Below are 17,322 nucleotides of genomic sequence, written 5' to 3' on the forward strand. Positions count from 1 at the left end.
AGACAGACAGACAGACAGACAGACAGACAGACAGACAGACAGACAGACAGACAGACAGACAGACAGACAGACAGACAGACAGACAGACAGACAGACAGACAGACAGACAGACAGACAGACAGACAGACAGACAGACAGACAGACAGACAGACAGACAGACAGACAGTGATCGTGGCAGGGCCATATGTGGGAGCAGTAGCAGGAGCAGCAAAGAGAGATCAAGGGTCAGGTAGGGTTTGGGTTTCCTGCTCACAGCCTCCCGTAGAGTGCAGTCAGAACCCTTCCTCCACCACCCACAGCCCCAGCTCAGCCCCAGCTCAGCCCTAGCTCAGCCCCAGCTCAGCCCCAGCTCAGCCCCAGCTCAGCCCCAGCTCAGCACTAGCTCAGCCCCAGCTCAGCCCCAGCTCAGCCCCAGCTCAGCCCTAGCTCAGCCCCAGCTCAGCCCTAGCTCAGCCCCAGCTCAGCCCCAGCTCAGCCCCAGCTCAGCCCCAGCTCAGCCCCAGCTCAGCCCCAGCTCCCTCCCAAGGAACAATATTAGTGTTGAAGCAGCATGGGGAGGATAGGAGGGAAGAGAGGAGAGAGGGGGATTTCTCTTCCTCTTTCTCTGAGCCGTGGTTGTGTTATTGGGTAGGGTTCCAGAGCAGCGACACACACAGAGGGAAGAGAACCATCCATTCTCTATTCTCCTCACTACTGGACATGCAGAAGCTCCTCGTGTTCAACCACACACGAACAGACATCTGTGGAAGGGCATGTACGTAAGAGCATCTGTCTGGGTGTGTGTCTGTCTGTATGCGTGCGTGTGTGTGTGTGTGTGTGTGTGTGTGTGTGTGTGTGTGTGTGTGTGTGTGTGTGTGTGTGTGTGTGTGTGTGTGTGTGTGTGTGTGTGTGTGTGTGTGTGTGTGTGTGTGTGTGTGTGTGTGTGTGTGTGTGTGTGTGGTGAGGGAGGCGCTGTGCTCCCACAGCAGAGCTCTTTATAAACACATCAGTTGGGCTGACAACGCAGAGAGGGGTTAGAGAGAGCTGGAAAGGGCCAGGACACAGGCCTCATAAAAAATCACTTGTAATTTATTTCCCCCCAAATTGGAAAGTGCACGCTCACACCTGACTAAATCATCATGCGTCAACTGGATACGGCCCCCCACTGCACACAAGCGAAACCCGAGACCAGCTTTGCTGCGCGTTGCCGAGCCAGCGAGACAGAGAAAACATACGGACACACCACACACTCCTTAATGGCTTCTGCAGATGTGCTGCTGCTGATAGCCCCCCGCTCAATCTGCCTGCCTGCCTGCCTGGCCCCCACTATTTAACTGGGCTTTATCAAATTTGTCATTTCACCCTTTTTTTCCTGGCTGGTGTGGCCTCAGAGTGCCCTCGGACTCCCTCCGTCTCACCCTCTCTCCCTCTCTCTCTCCCTCCCTTTGCTCCTGTCATAGTTATTTCCCTACCCTAACCCTCCTCCCCCCTTCCTCCGCTGTTCCTCCCTCCATCTCATCTGTCAGTCCCAGCCCAGTTGGCGTCTAGGAGCTGGGGGTCGTAGCTCATCATGCCTCGGAAAAAAGAGCAGCGCTGCAGGGAGAAAAAAAGAAGGGTTCCTCTCCCTCTCTCTCTCTCTCTCGCTCCTTCTCTCTCTCTCTCTCTCTCTCCCCCCCTCTCTCTCTCTTTCTCTCTCTCCCCCCTCTCTCTCTCTCTCTCTCTCTCTCCCCCCCTCTCCCTCTCTCTCTCTCTCGCTCCTTCTCTCTCTCTCTCTCCCCCCCCTCTCTCTCTCTCTTTCTCTCTCTCCCACCCCCTGGCCCTAATGTGGAACCCACATGTTATTATTCGGCATTAGACACGGCTATCATAAACTTGACAAACACTAAACAAACAGCGCAGGTGGCCTACCAGGCTGGGGAGGTCGGGGAGGCCGGGGGCAAAGGGCTGGGAAGGCCACAATGATGTCACTCCTGCACCACAGCACTGGGGACCCTGGAGGCCCCTGGGGAACATAGGGGAAGCCCACCCACTCAGACATACACCCAAGTAGAGCACAACTGAAACACACCACAGCACAGCTGAAACACACCACAGCACAGCTGAAACACACCACAGCACAGCTGAAACACACCACAGCACAGCTGACACACACCACAGCACAGCTGAAACACACCACAGCACAGCTGAAACACACCACAGCACAGCTGAAACACACCACAGCACAGCTGAAACACACCACAGCACAGCTGACACACACCACAGCACAGCTGAAACACACCACAGCACAGCTGAAACACACCACAGCACAGCTGACACACACCACAGCACAGCTGAAACACACCACAGCACAGCTGAAACACACCACAGCACAGCTGAAACACACCACAGCACAGCTGACACACACCACAGCACAGCTGAAACACACCACAGCACAGCTGAAACACACCACAGCACAGCTGACACACACCACAGCACAGCTGAAACACACCACAGCACAGCTGAAACACACCACAGCACAGCTGAAACACACCACAGCACAGCTGAAACACACCACAGCACAGCTGAAACACATCACAGCACAGTTGAAACACACCACAATCACAGCACAGCTAAAACCCACTATCACACAATGGCTCAGCCCTGCCCGATAATTCTATACTTAGGAATGTCTACACTCTTACATTAAAGGGTTCCGAAAGGGTTCTTTGGCTGTCCCCATAGGAGAACCCTTTTTGATTCCAGGGAGAACCATTTTTGGTTCCATGTACAACCCTTTTGGGCTCCATGTAGAACCCTCTGTGGAAAGGGTTCTATATGGAACCCAAAAGGGTTCTACCTGGAACTAAAAGGGTTTTACCTAGTACCAAAAAGGGCTCTTCAAAGGGGTTCTCCTATGGGGACAGCCGAAAAACACTTCTAGGTTCTAGATAGCACCTTTTTTTTAAGAGAATTTCTACAATACTTGCTGACTCGTCACAAGCTGCAGACCTAAGGACAGTTTCCAGATCAGTTTACTGACGTGGCCTTCACTTCGTAATATTATACCAGACTATGGCTTCACGTCACTATCTAATTAAATCTCTAATCTGGGAGTTAAGGAGGCTGCTGAGGGGAGGACGGCTCATAATAATGACTGGAACGGAGCGAATGGAATGTGTTTGATGTATTTGATACCATTCCACATACTCCGCTCCAGCCATTACCACAAGCCCGTCCTCCCCAATTAAGGTGACACCAACCTCCTGTGGAGGTAAAGCACAAACATAAGAAACCCCAGGAGAAAGAGAGTGGAGGAGTAGGACAGACAGAGGAGGGAAAGCAGCCAGTCATGCACACAGTGCACACTCATACAAACTGCCACATACACACAGGTACAAAGATTAACACACGAACACGCAGTCGCATGCACACATATACACTCGGGGTACAAAACATTAGGAACACCTTCCTAATATTGAGTTACACCCCCCCCCCTCATTTGCCCTCAGAACAGCCTCAATTCGTCGGGGCGTGGACTCCACAAGGTTCTTGACACAAACCGATGCACCTGGCACCTACTACTATACCCTGTTAAAAGACACTTTTGTCTTGCCCATTCACCATCTGAATGGGACACATACAATCCATGTCTCAATTGTCTCAAGGCTTAAAGATCCTTCTTTAACCTGTCTCTCCTTCATCTACACTGATTTTGAAGTGGATTTAACAAGTGACATCAATAAGGGATCATAGCTTTCCCCTGGATTCACCTGGTCAGTCTGTCATGGAAAGAGCAGGTGTTCTTAATGTTTTGTACACTCAGTGTATGTGCATACACACACACACACACGCTGGAATCAAAAATAGATAATAAACACGCAGAGACCAAAATCCAAACAGATGATATTTATATACTTTGGAAAGACACACCAGAGAAATCATTTGTGTATTATGATACTGTTCTTAGTAGCTCATAGAGTTGGACGGCCTACCGCTCTAGGTGTCACTGTCTGTAGAGGGTTTATGGGGTAGTAAGGAGTGTGAGGGGTGTGAGATGTTAGGGTCACATGGAGGGGCTTTACACACTCGCCCTGTGTGCTGGAGGTGACGAGGCTGGGGGCATCAGGGTCAGAGAGGACAAGGCCCTCTCTCTCTCTCCATCTTGTCCTCCCCAGGGTATCTCTCTGGGATGAGTAACTCTATCTCTGCAGGCCCTCACCAGATGTTCAACTCTGTATAACCCATGGCGGGCTAATCCAGACTGCTCCCTCCCTGAGCCTGCCTGCATCATCTCTCCCCTGCCTGCCTCTCTCTCTCCCGACTGGCACCTTAACCTCCCTGTGTCCATGAGAGCCTATGATGTCACATACATACTTATTATGGTCTATCTACGGTAGGGCTCCTCGACCTCACAGTCGCCATACTGCTCTGCCCTGCAGACAGGCGGTGGCAGAGAACAGTGAGGCCCTGTGTGTGTACAGACAGTGATGTATGGCCAACAGACTCAGCTGTCCTAGTCCCTATCCAGCCATCCCCATGTCTTTTTTTAAATTCAGGCTCTGGGGACTTTTAAAATATTGTATCATGATAAAGATCAGGGCTAAGTTAACAACAAGCAAGCCACCGGACAAACAAACATACAAAAAAACAGACAGACAGACAGACAGACAGACAGACAGACAGACAGACAGACAGACAGACAGACAGACAGACAGACAGACAGACAGACAGACAGACAGACAGACAGACAGACAGACAGACAGACAGACAGACAGACAGACAGACAGACAGACAGACAGACAGACAGACAGACAGACCAGAGCAACAGAGTGACGGCTGAGCTCAGCTCAGTGGTGATCAATCAGAGTAACACTAGCAGAGTGATCAGTGATCACATCAAGGCCTGCTGCTGATTGGTGTGTGATGAATGATCCAGTTGTTCCTCTGGCCAGAGCCAGTGTGCTGCAGGCTGCAGGGACGTAACCAGAGTCCGGCCAACACAACACGGTGCCCTGTTCAAAGGCCTGTTTGTGTTATTACAGCTTGTCCAGCTGCTCAGAACAGACAAACATGTCTTAGTGCTCCGAGCAGCAAAACATGGACCCCCCACCCCAGAACACCCTAGCCTAAAACCCTGGACGCTCCTTAGCAGCTGCCCAGGGACGGACAAACAAACACACATACAGAGACAAGTTCCACTCTAATTCTAGTTTTAGTGTGTTTGATAACGAATAGTATATTTCTTAGACACTTGTTCTGTTAGAAAACCATTTCCTGTCCTGTTCTTCTCCTCTTGCACCTTTCTGTGTGCTAAAGTCAGGCCTTAGCCTCTCATTCTATCACTCACCCACCCACCCTCTCTCTCACCCACTCTCCCACTCAGTATTTCAGCCAGTCATTCTGTAACATTGAGGTCCATTAGATGTGAGATGAGGGGTGGTGTCTCCTGAGGCAATTGCCCTGTCTTTTCTTTCCCTGTGCTAACTGGGCCTGCATTTTCAACAGAGAGAGCGAGCGAGAGAGTGAGTGAGTGAGTGAGTGAGTGAGTGAGTGAGTGAGTGAGTGAGTGAGTGAGTGAGTGAGTGAGTGAGTGAGTGAGTGAGTGAGTGAGTGAGTGAGTGAGAGAGAGAGAGAGAGAGAGAGAGAGAGAGAGAGAGAGAGAGAGAGAGAGAGAGAGAGAGAGAGAGAGAGAGAGAGAGCTGTGGACACTCAAAATGGCTCCCTCAAATGTGGTGATTAAGATCTGAGTACTAACTCTCCCTCCTCCTCTCCTCCTCCTGCTCTCTCCCTCTCTCAGTCCCTGTGTGCCTGTATGTAACATCAGTAAAGCTGTCAGCCAGCCCAGCCAAGGTAAACAGCCCAGCACTAGGTTCAGGGGTGACGGGGGCCGAGATGTTTTTCCTAAGAAACCCAGGGACCCCTGGAGGCTTCTTGCTGGGGCCGGGGAGGGGCAGAGGGGGGAAGACGATCCCCTCAATTGCCCCCCACACTAACACACTGGCCAGTCTCTCCCCCTGATCTGCATCTGTGTACACAACCCTCTCAACAGGATCCCCTTCACACGTACACACACACTCACTCATTCATTCACTTACAGGCCTTTCTCCCTAAATCAGCCCTGTGGCAACACAAAAGGCCAACACACGCATGCAAGTGCGTGCACATGGACACACGCACACAGTTGTCATGCTACTAAGATAAATGTCGTAAAATGTGTCACCGTACAAGCTTTTTGCTTTCAGGAGAAGTTCTAATGGAAATATGGAACTGTGTTAGTGGCGAAGTGTGCTTGCAGGTAATCTGCACAGTGAAGATAGAGAGAAAGAAAGAGGGAGGGAGGAAAAGAGAGGGGTAGAGAGGGAGGAGAGGAGCAGCGATATCACTCACCCAGGAGTGACCAGTCTCCAGCCCACGTAAGCAGCTCCTACAGAGGCAGCAGCGAGAGGGGAGAGAGATGGAGACCTTTCAGGAGCTGCAAATCAGACAGAGAAGCAATAAAACAGAACAACTGGGAGAGAGAGAGAGAGAGAGAGAGAGAGAGAGAGAGAGAGAGAGAGAGAGAGAGAGAGAGAGAGAGAGAGAGAGAGAGAAGGGGGGCAGAGGACAACAGAGAGAGGGAAGAGAGGAGTGCAGCGAGGGATATAGAGAGAGGAAAGAAAGAGAGAGAAATGGTTTAGAAGAGGGGTAACTCCAGACGGTCATGCCAAAGAAAGCATGTAGAATTGAATTAGGGGAGAGAGCAGTGGAGAGCAGAGTAGAGGAGAGCAGGAGAGGGAAGGAGGGGTGTGAGGAGGAAGAGGAGGACCATTACCGTATCCACATCAGCCGTTACATCCCATGTAGCTGAAAAATCTGTCCAGAAAGAGAGGAAACGATACAGACATGGATGGAATGATGGAAAAGGAAAGAGAGGAAAGGTTGACTGGACTGGGAGGAAGTATATGAGGGGTGTGCGATACAGAGCTGTGGTAGGGTGAGGAAAAATGCTACGGAGGTGAAAATGCAACTACTAGAATTTAAAGAGTTTAAACTTGCAAGACCTGGATGTACCCCTGTATCATATTTCTAAAGAAGCCAAGAGAAAAGAAGACAAAATGAGAGAAAGAAAAGAGTAGTGAAAGAGACGGGGGGATGTAGAAAGAGAGAAAAAAGAGAGATATAGATTGAGACACAAAGAGACCACTACACAAAGCTTTCCTCAGAGTCCAAGTCCAAATCCCTCCCCTCACGTACCAGAGAGTGCTGTTTCCAGCTCCAGCCCTCCAGCCTGAGCCCTCCAGACCCCAGCCCTCCAGCCCCAGCCCTACAGTCCTCCAGCCCCAGCCCTCCAGCCTTCCAGGCCCAGCCCTCAAGGCCCAGCTCCAGCCCTCCAGCCCCATCCCTCCATCCCTCCAGCCCCTGCCCTCTAGCCTCAGGGTTCCTGCTCCTCATCAATCCTAGCCTGCCACAATGGCCCGTGACAGTGCCAGGCAGGGCAGTGGGGAAGACAAACATCCATGGACACACAACTCACTTCCTCAACCCCCTACGCCACCACACCACATCCTCGAAACGCACACATCCCGGGAAAACTTCCTGCTCCCAACCCAAACACTAGAGGAATGATAGGTGAGAGAAAGAGATGAGCAGGAGAAAAAGGGAGGAAGGAGAAGGAATGCCGAGAGAAAGCAAAAGAGAGAGACTGCCTTGGTGAGCACAGAAAGAGGGACGTTTGGGAATGGAGAGATAGATGTAGGCCTGTGTAGTCTCTTAGATTTAATACTGAAAACATATCTTTACCATCACCAAGGCTCAATGCTAAAATAAGGATATTTGCACTCAATTATTCTGTGTTCCTACTCACATGCTGAGAACATACATCTCTGTGATGTCTACTCTCTCCCTCTCTCTCTCTCTCTCTCTCTCTCTCTCTCTCTCTCTCTCCCTGTCTCTCCCTCTCTCTCTCCCTCTCTCTCCCTCTCTCTCCCTCTCTCTCCTCTCAGCATCTGCAGCATCTAAACACCTCCACTTAACCTCACTTTCTCTCTCCTTACCACCCCCCACCCCTTCAGCCTCCTCTCCCAACCCATCCATCTATCCATTCATCCATCCCCATCAGAAAAAAAACTCCTCACTGAAATGACTCTGAGCATTAATAATGAGAAACATTATGACCCCCCCACCCACACACACACACACACACACACACACACACACACACACACACACACACACACACACACACACACACACACACACACACACACAGGGCCAGATGCCCCTCCACACTGCTGCTGAGGCTGCAATCTCAGGCCACTTCACCTCTGTATCAGCCACTCACAGCAGACACCATTGTTTCCCTACAGCTTTTATTTCTTTATCTACATTTTTTTTCTAAATAAGTAGCATTAGAGTGGTCTTATCATCTTTCCCCCTTTTCACTCACTTTAGCTTTGAACTTGGGAACTGAGCACCGCAACCCTCTTCAAAACCTTTACAAGGCATGTCACACACACACACACACACACACAGACACACACACACACACACACACACACACACACACACACACACATACAGTACACACACTAACACACACACACACACACATACAGTACACACACACACATACACACATACATGCACGTACAGTGGGCAGCAGTAATTATTTAGTGTTATGTGAACACAGCAGGGTGAATGACAGCAGCGGAAAGAGGAGGAGGTCTGGGAATGACAGACATTGAACCCCCCCTCTCTCCCCTTCCTCCCGCTGCATAACAAGTGCTAACCCAGGAGCCTAGTTCGATCAGCCACACAGAAGAAGGACATTGATCTGTGTGTGCAATGTGTGTGTGTGTGGCGTCCATATCTTTGCTGCTTTCACTGTCATACGACCTATCCTGACAACATTGTCTACCTCCTGCATAAATACCTATAGGCACATAAACCCAGTGACTCAAACATACTTTACGTTCCTTGCAGATTCTAGCTAACATCAACTAATAAAGTAAGCCTCCCCTAGCCTGTTGTCTGAGGTAAGCCAGGCTTGCACACATAAATCATCCATTCAATATCTTCAAGGGTTTTCATTGGATTTGACTTCATGGAACTGATACACACTGTAGTTAGTGTTGTTGATCAAAACTGGTTTTCCTAAAGTCATACATCCAAAAGTCCCAGAAGAATGTAATTCAAAAGGACTTCAGCCATGTTTGGTCTGCCTGCGCACATTTTTCTCAAGGTGCTGAACCACATAAACGTGCTTCTGTCAAACCTCCGCTTCTGCTGCTTTGAAAACAACTGGATATATTTAGGCCGGCCGGCACACTTCACATGTCTAAGCCAGGACATGCTAGCTGGAGAAGGGGGGTTGCTGCCACTTCACACAATGCCAAAGCAGACCCTGTCAGTGAAGGTGCTGCACAAGCAGATGATGTGTTATTGAGTTATTAATGAGGCTCTGTTCTCTCTAACCCTTCCCCCTCTTCTCCCTTTTCTCTTTCTCATCACGTCACCCAACTGCCTCCCATTGAGTCTGGCTTGGAGGGGGACGAGTGGGAAGGGGAAAGGTTCTGGAGCGCGGTGGAACATTAAGAGTCTTGAGTCGCCCAGAGAACTCGAGTTCCCTTTGTGCGCTTACCCAGGGTTCAGTGGAAGCCTGTGCACCTCGGCCTGCCAGTGTTGAGAAAATGGGGCAGGAGGGAGGTGGTGGGGAGAAGGTGGGTGCCGCATTCTCCACTCTCTCTTCACATAAGTGTGTGCTTGGGGTGTGACGTGACACAATATAGCTTCTGTTGTGGTTGCTCTGTGCTATTATCTGATGTGGCATCATATGGAACCAAATTTTGTCAAATTGCACTGGCACGTTTGTGGGAACTAACAAATCACTTGGAACAGTATTGAATATGACATCAGTCTCTCAAGAGCAAAATTACTAGGATACACAGTTGTTTATATTCTGACAGTCTACACAAGAATATCTGAAACCAACTCCAACATTTACCACATGACTCTGCCTGTGTATCATCATTGAATGTAAAAACATACCAAGTACTTTGTTTGTAACCCTAACACAATTGTTTTATTCAATAGTTTTACCAAACAACATGCCTCAGGGATATGTTCTAAATAGCCTTCACTGTTACACTACTTCAGGTATAGTGGGTTAGATTCCCGGGACCACCCATGCTGAAAATGTATGCGAGCATGTTACATATTTAGTGTTAGTGTTTTCCAGCCCAAACTGCCTCAATGAAGCCTACTGACACGTTTTAATCTCCATTATATAAATGTTTTGTTTGTTGTTTTACTTTTTATGCACTTTGACATTCCTTTAAAAACGTTACACAAGTTAAATACATAATAATAATAAGATAGTGGGACTAGGAACAGTTACTTTGGCAATTGCCTCTACTAGAAGAATATTACAAATAATGTATTTGAAATAATAGGACCCCTAATAATAACAATACAAGTAGTAGTAGCTTGTAGCTAGTGGCAGTAGCAGTGCTATTATAGTGCTACGTAAATAATAATTGTCTTTATTTCAGTTTAGCCAAAGAGTTATATATAATATTTAGAATAATACATAAATAAAAGTGTAAAGGCTAAATAAAAATAATTAAATATAAATGAAGGGTAAGGTACCATTATTCCGTGTGTGTGTGTGTGTGTGTGTGTGCGTGTGTGTGTGTGTGTGTGTGTGTGTGTGTGTGTGTGTTCTTCCACATCTGTCCTCCCTCAGATCCATGTTGTTGGCAAAGCCCAACCGGAGCGAGTGAGGGGCGAAGGACAATTCCCGCAAACGCTTCCTCCTCAGCGAGTTAAGACGCAGCGTTCTCCGGTGAGTGGAGCTCAGAGGGACCTAGGGTGAGAGGGCAGCTGAGGAGAGGAGAGAGGGAGATATAAGAGAGATAGGCTAGACTTGGACGACTCGGACACAGTGTCTGATGGAGATTCCAGCTGAGCAAACAAAAAAAACCAGAAACACCACAAAGCTGAGGGTTTGGAAAAATGTGTGGGTCTGGTAAGGTCAGATTCCCCACCGTAACTAATTCAATTTCACAAACTGTAAGAAAACACGGGGCTCAACAGAGTAGCCGCTACAGACGAGTTTCTTCTCAAATGGAATGAGAGAGGGTCATCAGCATCTGGCGCGTTCTTGGTTCAGTTACGAGTAGGCATGTTTTGGATTCTGAAAAGTAACTAACTCAAATTAATGGACCTTCTTTAAAGTTATATAGTTGACAATTGATTTTGCGTGTAGGTCTACAGCTCGCTGTTTTGACACTGCAGTCCCCACGTGCGGCCACAGAGTGGTGGCCAGCAGAGCCCTGTAGCCGCGGCGGGCTGCTCGGGCGGTGGGCTGCACTACACTGCTAAATACATTAGTGCTACATTCTGGGAGAACAGGGAGTCACATAGACAGCGCTCACTTCTCTAAATAAACATTAGTCTTAAAAAGTTTGGCCCCTCGACCTCAGTATGATCGGATTTCACTCTGGATAGTAAACTTCATTTTTATCGCGAGGTTTTCCCATTCTTTCCGAAAACCGACTCACATTCGAAACAACGTTTATTTTTCACCTTTCTTGGGGAGATAATGTCCTTGAGTTTAAAAACAGTTTTCTTTAGTTTGCCAACCGATATAACATGTTCCCTAATCGAGTAACCCTATTTTGAGAATCTATATTCTAGTTGTCATATTATTTTCCACCTTAATGTTCCTAAAACTGAAACAGAGCACGTACCGAAATAAATAAAGGTTAATAAGATATAACATTCATATAGTCAACTGCAGGGTAGTAGGCTATGCAACAACTGGAAGCAGACCACTGAGGAAGACATTTAAAGGAGTAGACATTTCAGGAGAAAGTTGACAAACACACTAACAAGTGCACATGTCCGTGTTTTGGTATGCTGTCACCATTCATTTTCCTGTGATACGCAGTAGATTGAAATGTTACATTGTGCTTAAAATAGAATTGTGTTTGGAGAGCTCGGGGATCAAGCCTTAAGAATTAGAAAGGGAATTTACCTAATGAAGTAAAAACACTGATGAATGAATGGGCTCTATGGGCAATTATAGGACATGTCGTGAAATAGGCCGATGTGTAATTAGGCCTATCCTCCATGAGTAACAGGCCTATCTTTCCTGCGTAATAGGTTGACAAATAGGCCAACAGCAGTTATGGGGAAAACATAGGGATGAACAGTTAACCTCAAGGATAATAAAAGGCCTCATTGCGCCTCATAATATAGAGGTTAACTCATTTGAGGTAGGCCTACTACGAGTTTTTGGAGGGCTTTTCATTCCAACTCATGAGAAGCGCCGTTTTCCAGAATCCATTTGATTCTTGTTTGTTCCATGCACACTCATCGAAATACCAAGGAACGTAGGCTATACCCTATCAGTGTCCCAGCATGAAATGGACCTACTCTCCTACCGTCTGTTAGTGTCTACTTCTGTTAGCAATATCAGTATGTTCGAAAAAGGCCACCAGCTGTGCCTTTCTATCAAATCAATAGCGGGGAAAGTCACATAAAACCCTTGCCTTTTCATTACGTTACCGTTGCTCCAATAAGCCAACAACAACTCGGAACATCCTACTCTAAAAGAAAGACAGGAGTGCCTAGGTTGTCATGGAGTTCATAATCATATTAACAAAACCCTAATTCATGTCCGTTCGAATTAGCATAATAAAAACATCCCCATAGAAATCCATTCGTTTAAGATAGAGACATGTCTTTTTTTGCATGGGATGCATCTCAATCCACAGCATCCGCCTATGTTACACTTCTGCATCTGAAGTGAATGGTGATAGAGCTAGAGAGGTGTTTGTCAGACCATGAAAAATCCGGAAAATCGGTGTTCTCACAAAATCCTCTGTGGCATCCGAACGTTTGGCCTACAAAGTATTATGACCCCTCTATGGAAAGATGAGACTCTCGTGAACAAGATGGATTTCTCTGTTTTGAAGTCGGTACAGCCAATCTGTCAACTTCTGTCTGTAGCCACCGAACAGTTTGAGCTATAATATTAATGTTTTTGTAAACCCTTTGTGGAAAGGTGAGACTTTCACGAACACGTACATGTCAGTTGTTTTGCTCTAGGACGCCCACAGGCCTCACAAGACTCGTCTGAAGGCCTGTACCAGTTGAACAAATGTATGGAAGTATATACAGAGACTCGTAGAGAGGAGGAAGGGAAGCGCTACTAAGGTACACAATAGTAAATGTTGGTAGACAGAAGGTGCTCTTTGGTAAAAGGGGTGAGTTGGTCATCAAAAAGAAAGGAGGACCAAGGCACTCTTCATATAATTGATTAAAATGCCTTTATTAGTATGGCATGTTCAATAGAAACAATGTTTTAAAAAATCCGACGCGTTTCGGCTGCAGAGACTGTATATACAGAGAGTGTTTAGTTCCAAAAATAAGGGGTTAAATACATGTAAAAAAAAAAAAAAAAGGCTAATAAAAATGTTTCCTGATCTTTGTTATATCTCTCGGAATAAGGACAGACACTTCAGAACAAACTTCCTTTTTATATTTGTATAAACTATCTTATGTTCCATGTAGTGAATGTGTTATTCTATGCGTTTGTATGGCAAATAGCAGTAAGGCCAAAACGTATTTTTCATCATTTTTTATATACTGTATATTTTTTTCATACTTAAAGGGGTCTTAAAATTCAAAATCAAACAGCAAAATGATCCTTGGTATGACCTTAAAACAATTCCATATAGCTTAGTAGAACCCCCCCTCCCCCGGCTTAGACAGGGCTTAGACTCTTATGGGTTCATATTAAAGGATCACACATCTCTCCCCTCACCCTGCGCGTGCTCTCTGAGAGGAATGGGACGTACATGAACGAGCAGTGCCACAAGACATGCAAGTGAACGGCGGGCTAGATCAGCTGTTATCACAGTCTGGTGACCAGGGCAGTTGAATATCCACTGTAATTAATCCCCATGTTCTCTGTGTGTGGGATGCCAGACCAGCAGCAGGTGTCCGTCAGTGTGTCACACTGTGTCAAAGTCGATGAGGCGAGCGCTTCCAAAGTTAATATTTTGCTAGAGATGAGGGCAGTTCACTGTCTTTGCTTTATTTACACATTCTAAATGAATTAAGCAGAATATTCCTCTGTCCGCTGCAAAAACACGGAGGGGGCGATTGGGTGCAGAGAATGCCCCTAATTAACAAGTCGTTAGTGTCCATCACAGCGCAACTAGCAGTGACAAATTGACTGGAAAAACTAGCCACTTCTGTTTTTCTTTTGGAGTGGGACGTTCCTTCGAGTTGTTGTTGTCTTATTGGAGCAGAGCGAGTTGCAATTCGGACGTCCCTACCCCATTGAAGTTGACATTTAAAAATGGTTACGGTACGGGTTATGGTTAGGGTACGGGTTTTTAAGGTTAGGGTTTAGTAGGGTATGGAAGTCCCAAGGATCCCGGATAGCACTAACCAGTAGAGAAGGGAGGTTTTGATTTATTGTAGCCCGCGGCTCCTCTCCTGCAGGCCTCGATGTGCCTGGGGACCCGGTCATCGCATTCCTGTACTGTGTGCGCGAAAATAACCTTCTCTGCCTGCTTATTTCACAGCCTCAGCCTACAGGCTACCGCTACACAGCCAAAGTTTTTTGCAGGCAAGGCCCTAAGAGTGCAATAGCAAAACCTCAGTAAAACAATAGTCCTCATTTTGAAAGCGACCAATATTTTACGTTGTTGATTTATTCCGTTCTGGGATTTAATTTGTCCACTGGAAATTGTGTGTTCACATGCTGCTTCAATAGCCTATATTGGAATGAAACCTGCATCGACCATATATATACATATATATTGCTAGAGCCTAATAGTGCCTATAAAGTTGGAGTGAAACGTGTAGCACTATCCATAGCTGAGCTCACTTTGCAAGGCCCGTTTGAAATGGAGTCCATGACAAAGAAAAACAGAAGTGTCTGGCCCCCGGCTGCAACAGGTGTCCATCATAGTTCATCTCAGGTGACCATTCTCTATTTAATAGACCGACGGTAATGTTTTGACAAAGCTGAAATGGAACTTTAAGACCTTCTCATAAAGACTTTAGCCAAAGCCATGATGATATGGTAACTGTTTTTTTTTGTTAAACACACCAATACACTGTGGTGCTGCTGGGATTTATTTGTTTTAAACGTAGAGCTGACCACAACATTTTTTTTATAGTAAAGATGGTTGCCTATATGATACATTTCAAGACATGATAGTAAATGCAGACCTTGTTTATCCATAGGTTTTTATCAACGTAGGTTTAAAACTAAAATTAGGATTACCCTTTGACATTATAGGCTATTTTATGCAACTACCTGAATATCTATTTATTTTACAGATGCTTACATTAATAAAAGAAAACCGACGTTATGAATATATGCCAAATAATAATAATAATAATCATCATCATTGTTAATGTATTATTATAACGTTTTATCATCTGAAAATTATAGCCTATAATATTGTTGTTTTTGTAAATGTAGACGCTATTAATATTTTGAACAAATAGCCTAATGCCCTATACTCGTGTTCAATGTTCAGCATTCTGCCCCTATAGGTATATGGTTTCCCTGAAGGTAGGCCTGTCCTACAACGACATAGTGGCTCCTCGGAATATCTCATTAGGACTGCAGTATAAATAAATACAAAAAATACATTTTCCAAACTGGGCGTTGTCGAGCAGTAGCTACCTTGAATCATTTAAATGACGAGATAATATTACTTTTTCTTAGAATTTGCGATACACATCTTGATGCCCCCTAATTAACTAGTCGTTAGTGTCCTTCACATCGTAACTAGCAGTGACAAATTGCCTGGTGGTGTAATTAGCATATGAGCCAGAGTAGGATATGCATGGTTTAAAAACAACGATTTCATGTAATCCCCTGCCCGCACGCCGAGGAAAGGTGATGATCCGATGGTTTGGAGCAAGGTGACACTCGCACAAATTATATTGTAGAGTTCGGTCAAGTCATAGCCTAACAGGTTTACTCAAATAAATATTTTAAAGATATTCAATAAAACGAAGTAAAACTGCATAATCTAATCTACTTTTCCATAATCAAAGAAATCCTGTTACAGTAGCCGAATTGAATAGCAGCAGAACTATCGACACACCCTTCGATCAAGGAAACTGGTGTGGCGCCATAGTGAGAAAAATATGCCAATCAAAAGCAAATCCATGTCAAAGCATAGGCTACATTTCTTTAATTCAGAAAGGCTAGGAGTTGACCTAGTCATAATGTTGTTATGTTTAAAATATACTCAAAGCATTTCAAACTCATTTTAGTGAGCCAAGCCGTAGGACAGACGACTGTAGGACAGACGACTGCTGCAGAGACAAATAAAGAAACACATTCTGTCCCGAGACTGTGGGTGGTCCTCCTGTGACAAGAACACGGCATATTGAAAAAATGAAAGCAGAATGAACATGCTATTAAAACGATAACCAGTTGCCTTGGATATAATTTGATTAAATTACATTTGTGTGATTTGTGACCCGAGGAAGACGTATTATTAGTAATCCATGTTTTTATTCTTATTGTGGGTCCCTTTAAGAATTACGCTGATCGTTCCTAGGACAGCAGGCCTAGATGCATCATTATTTACGAGACAACTTTTTAATAGTGTTTCCCAAACAAGCACGTATAGACATAACGTTCACTATCTCCATTCAAATCTTACCTTAACATTCTAATTATTCCACAATAGTCTACTGACAAAGGATTATCTCCTAAAGAGATATTACCACCTATGGCTGCAAATAGGCTATTACATACATTTACATTAACAAAATCACAGATTGGGCACATCATTGCGCACATGTTGTCACACATTATGAAACACATTGAGGCAAAAATGACAGACAGTAACCTAGTCGTAAAATAGAACTCAATTGAACATGAAGTTGATTTCAATATGGTTAAAATGGTATATAGGCCTGTGTATCTTTTAATTCAGTTATCTCGGTTTTCATTTTAAGCATAATTGTATCTTCACTTGTTTGTAACAATTGCAAATACTTTGGCACTTTGTATTTAGTCAACTTCGTTTTGAAGTTATCGGCAGTCACAGCCAGACATATCTTGATTATTAAATGTTTAGCGGAGATCTTCTGTAAATAAAGTGACGTGGAAGGGCTAAAAGGCATCTAACTATGCACTTTGGCTGCTCTACGAAGGTCTGTATCACTCGTAGAGGCGCAAAGGTTTTTAAGAGCCACGTTACTAACGAAGGCTCTGGAAAACAGCTCGGCTACTAAAGATACATCATAAGAAGGTTCTAGTGATGATCTTAACGCTACGAAGGCTCTGGGTTAGGGAAACGAGGCACCGTCTTGTTTGGATTACAGCAGTCTATG

The sequence above is a fragment of the Salmo salar genome, chromosome ssa23 (genome assembly GCF_905237065.1).
Source record: "Salmo salar chromosome ssa23, Ssal_v3.1, whole genome shotgun sequence".
In the NCBI taxonomy this organism is placed as follows: Eukaryota; Metazoa; Chordata; class Actinopteri; order Salmoniformes; family Salmonidae; genus Salmo; species Salmo salar.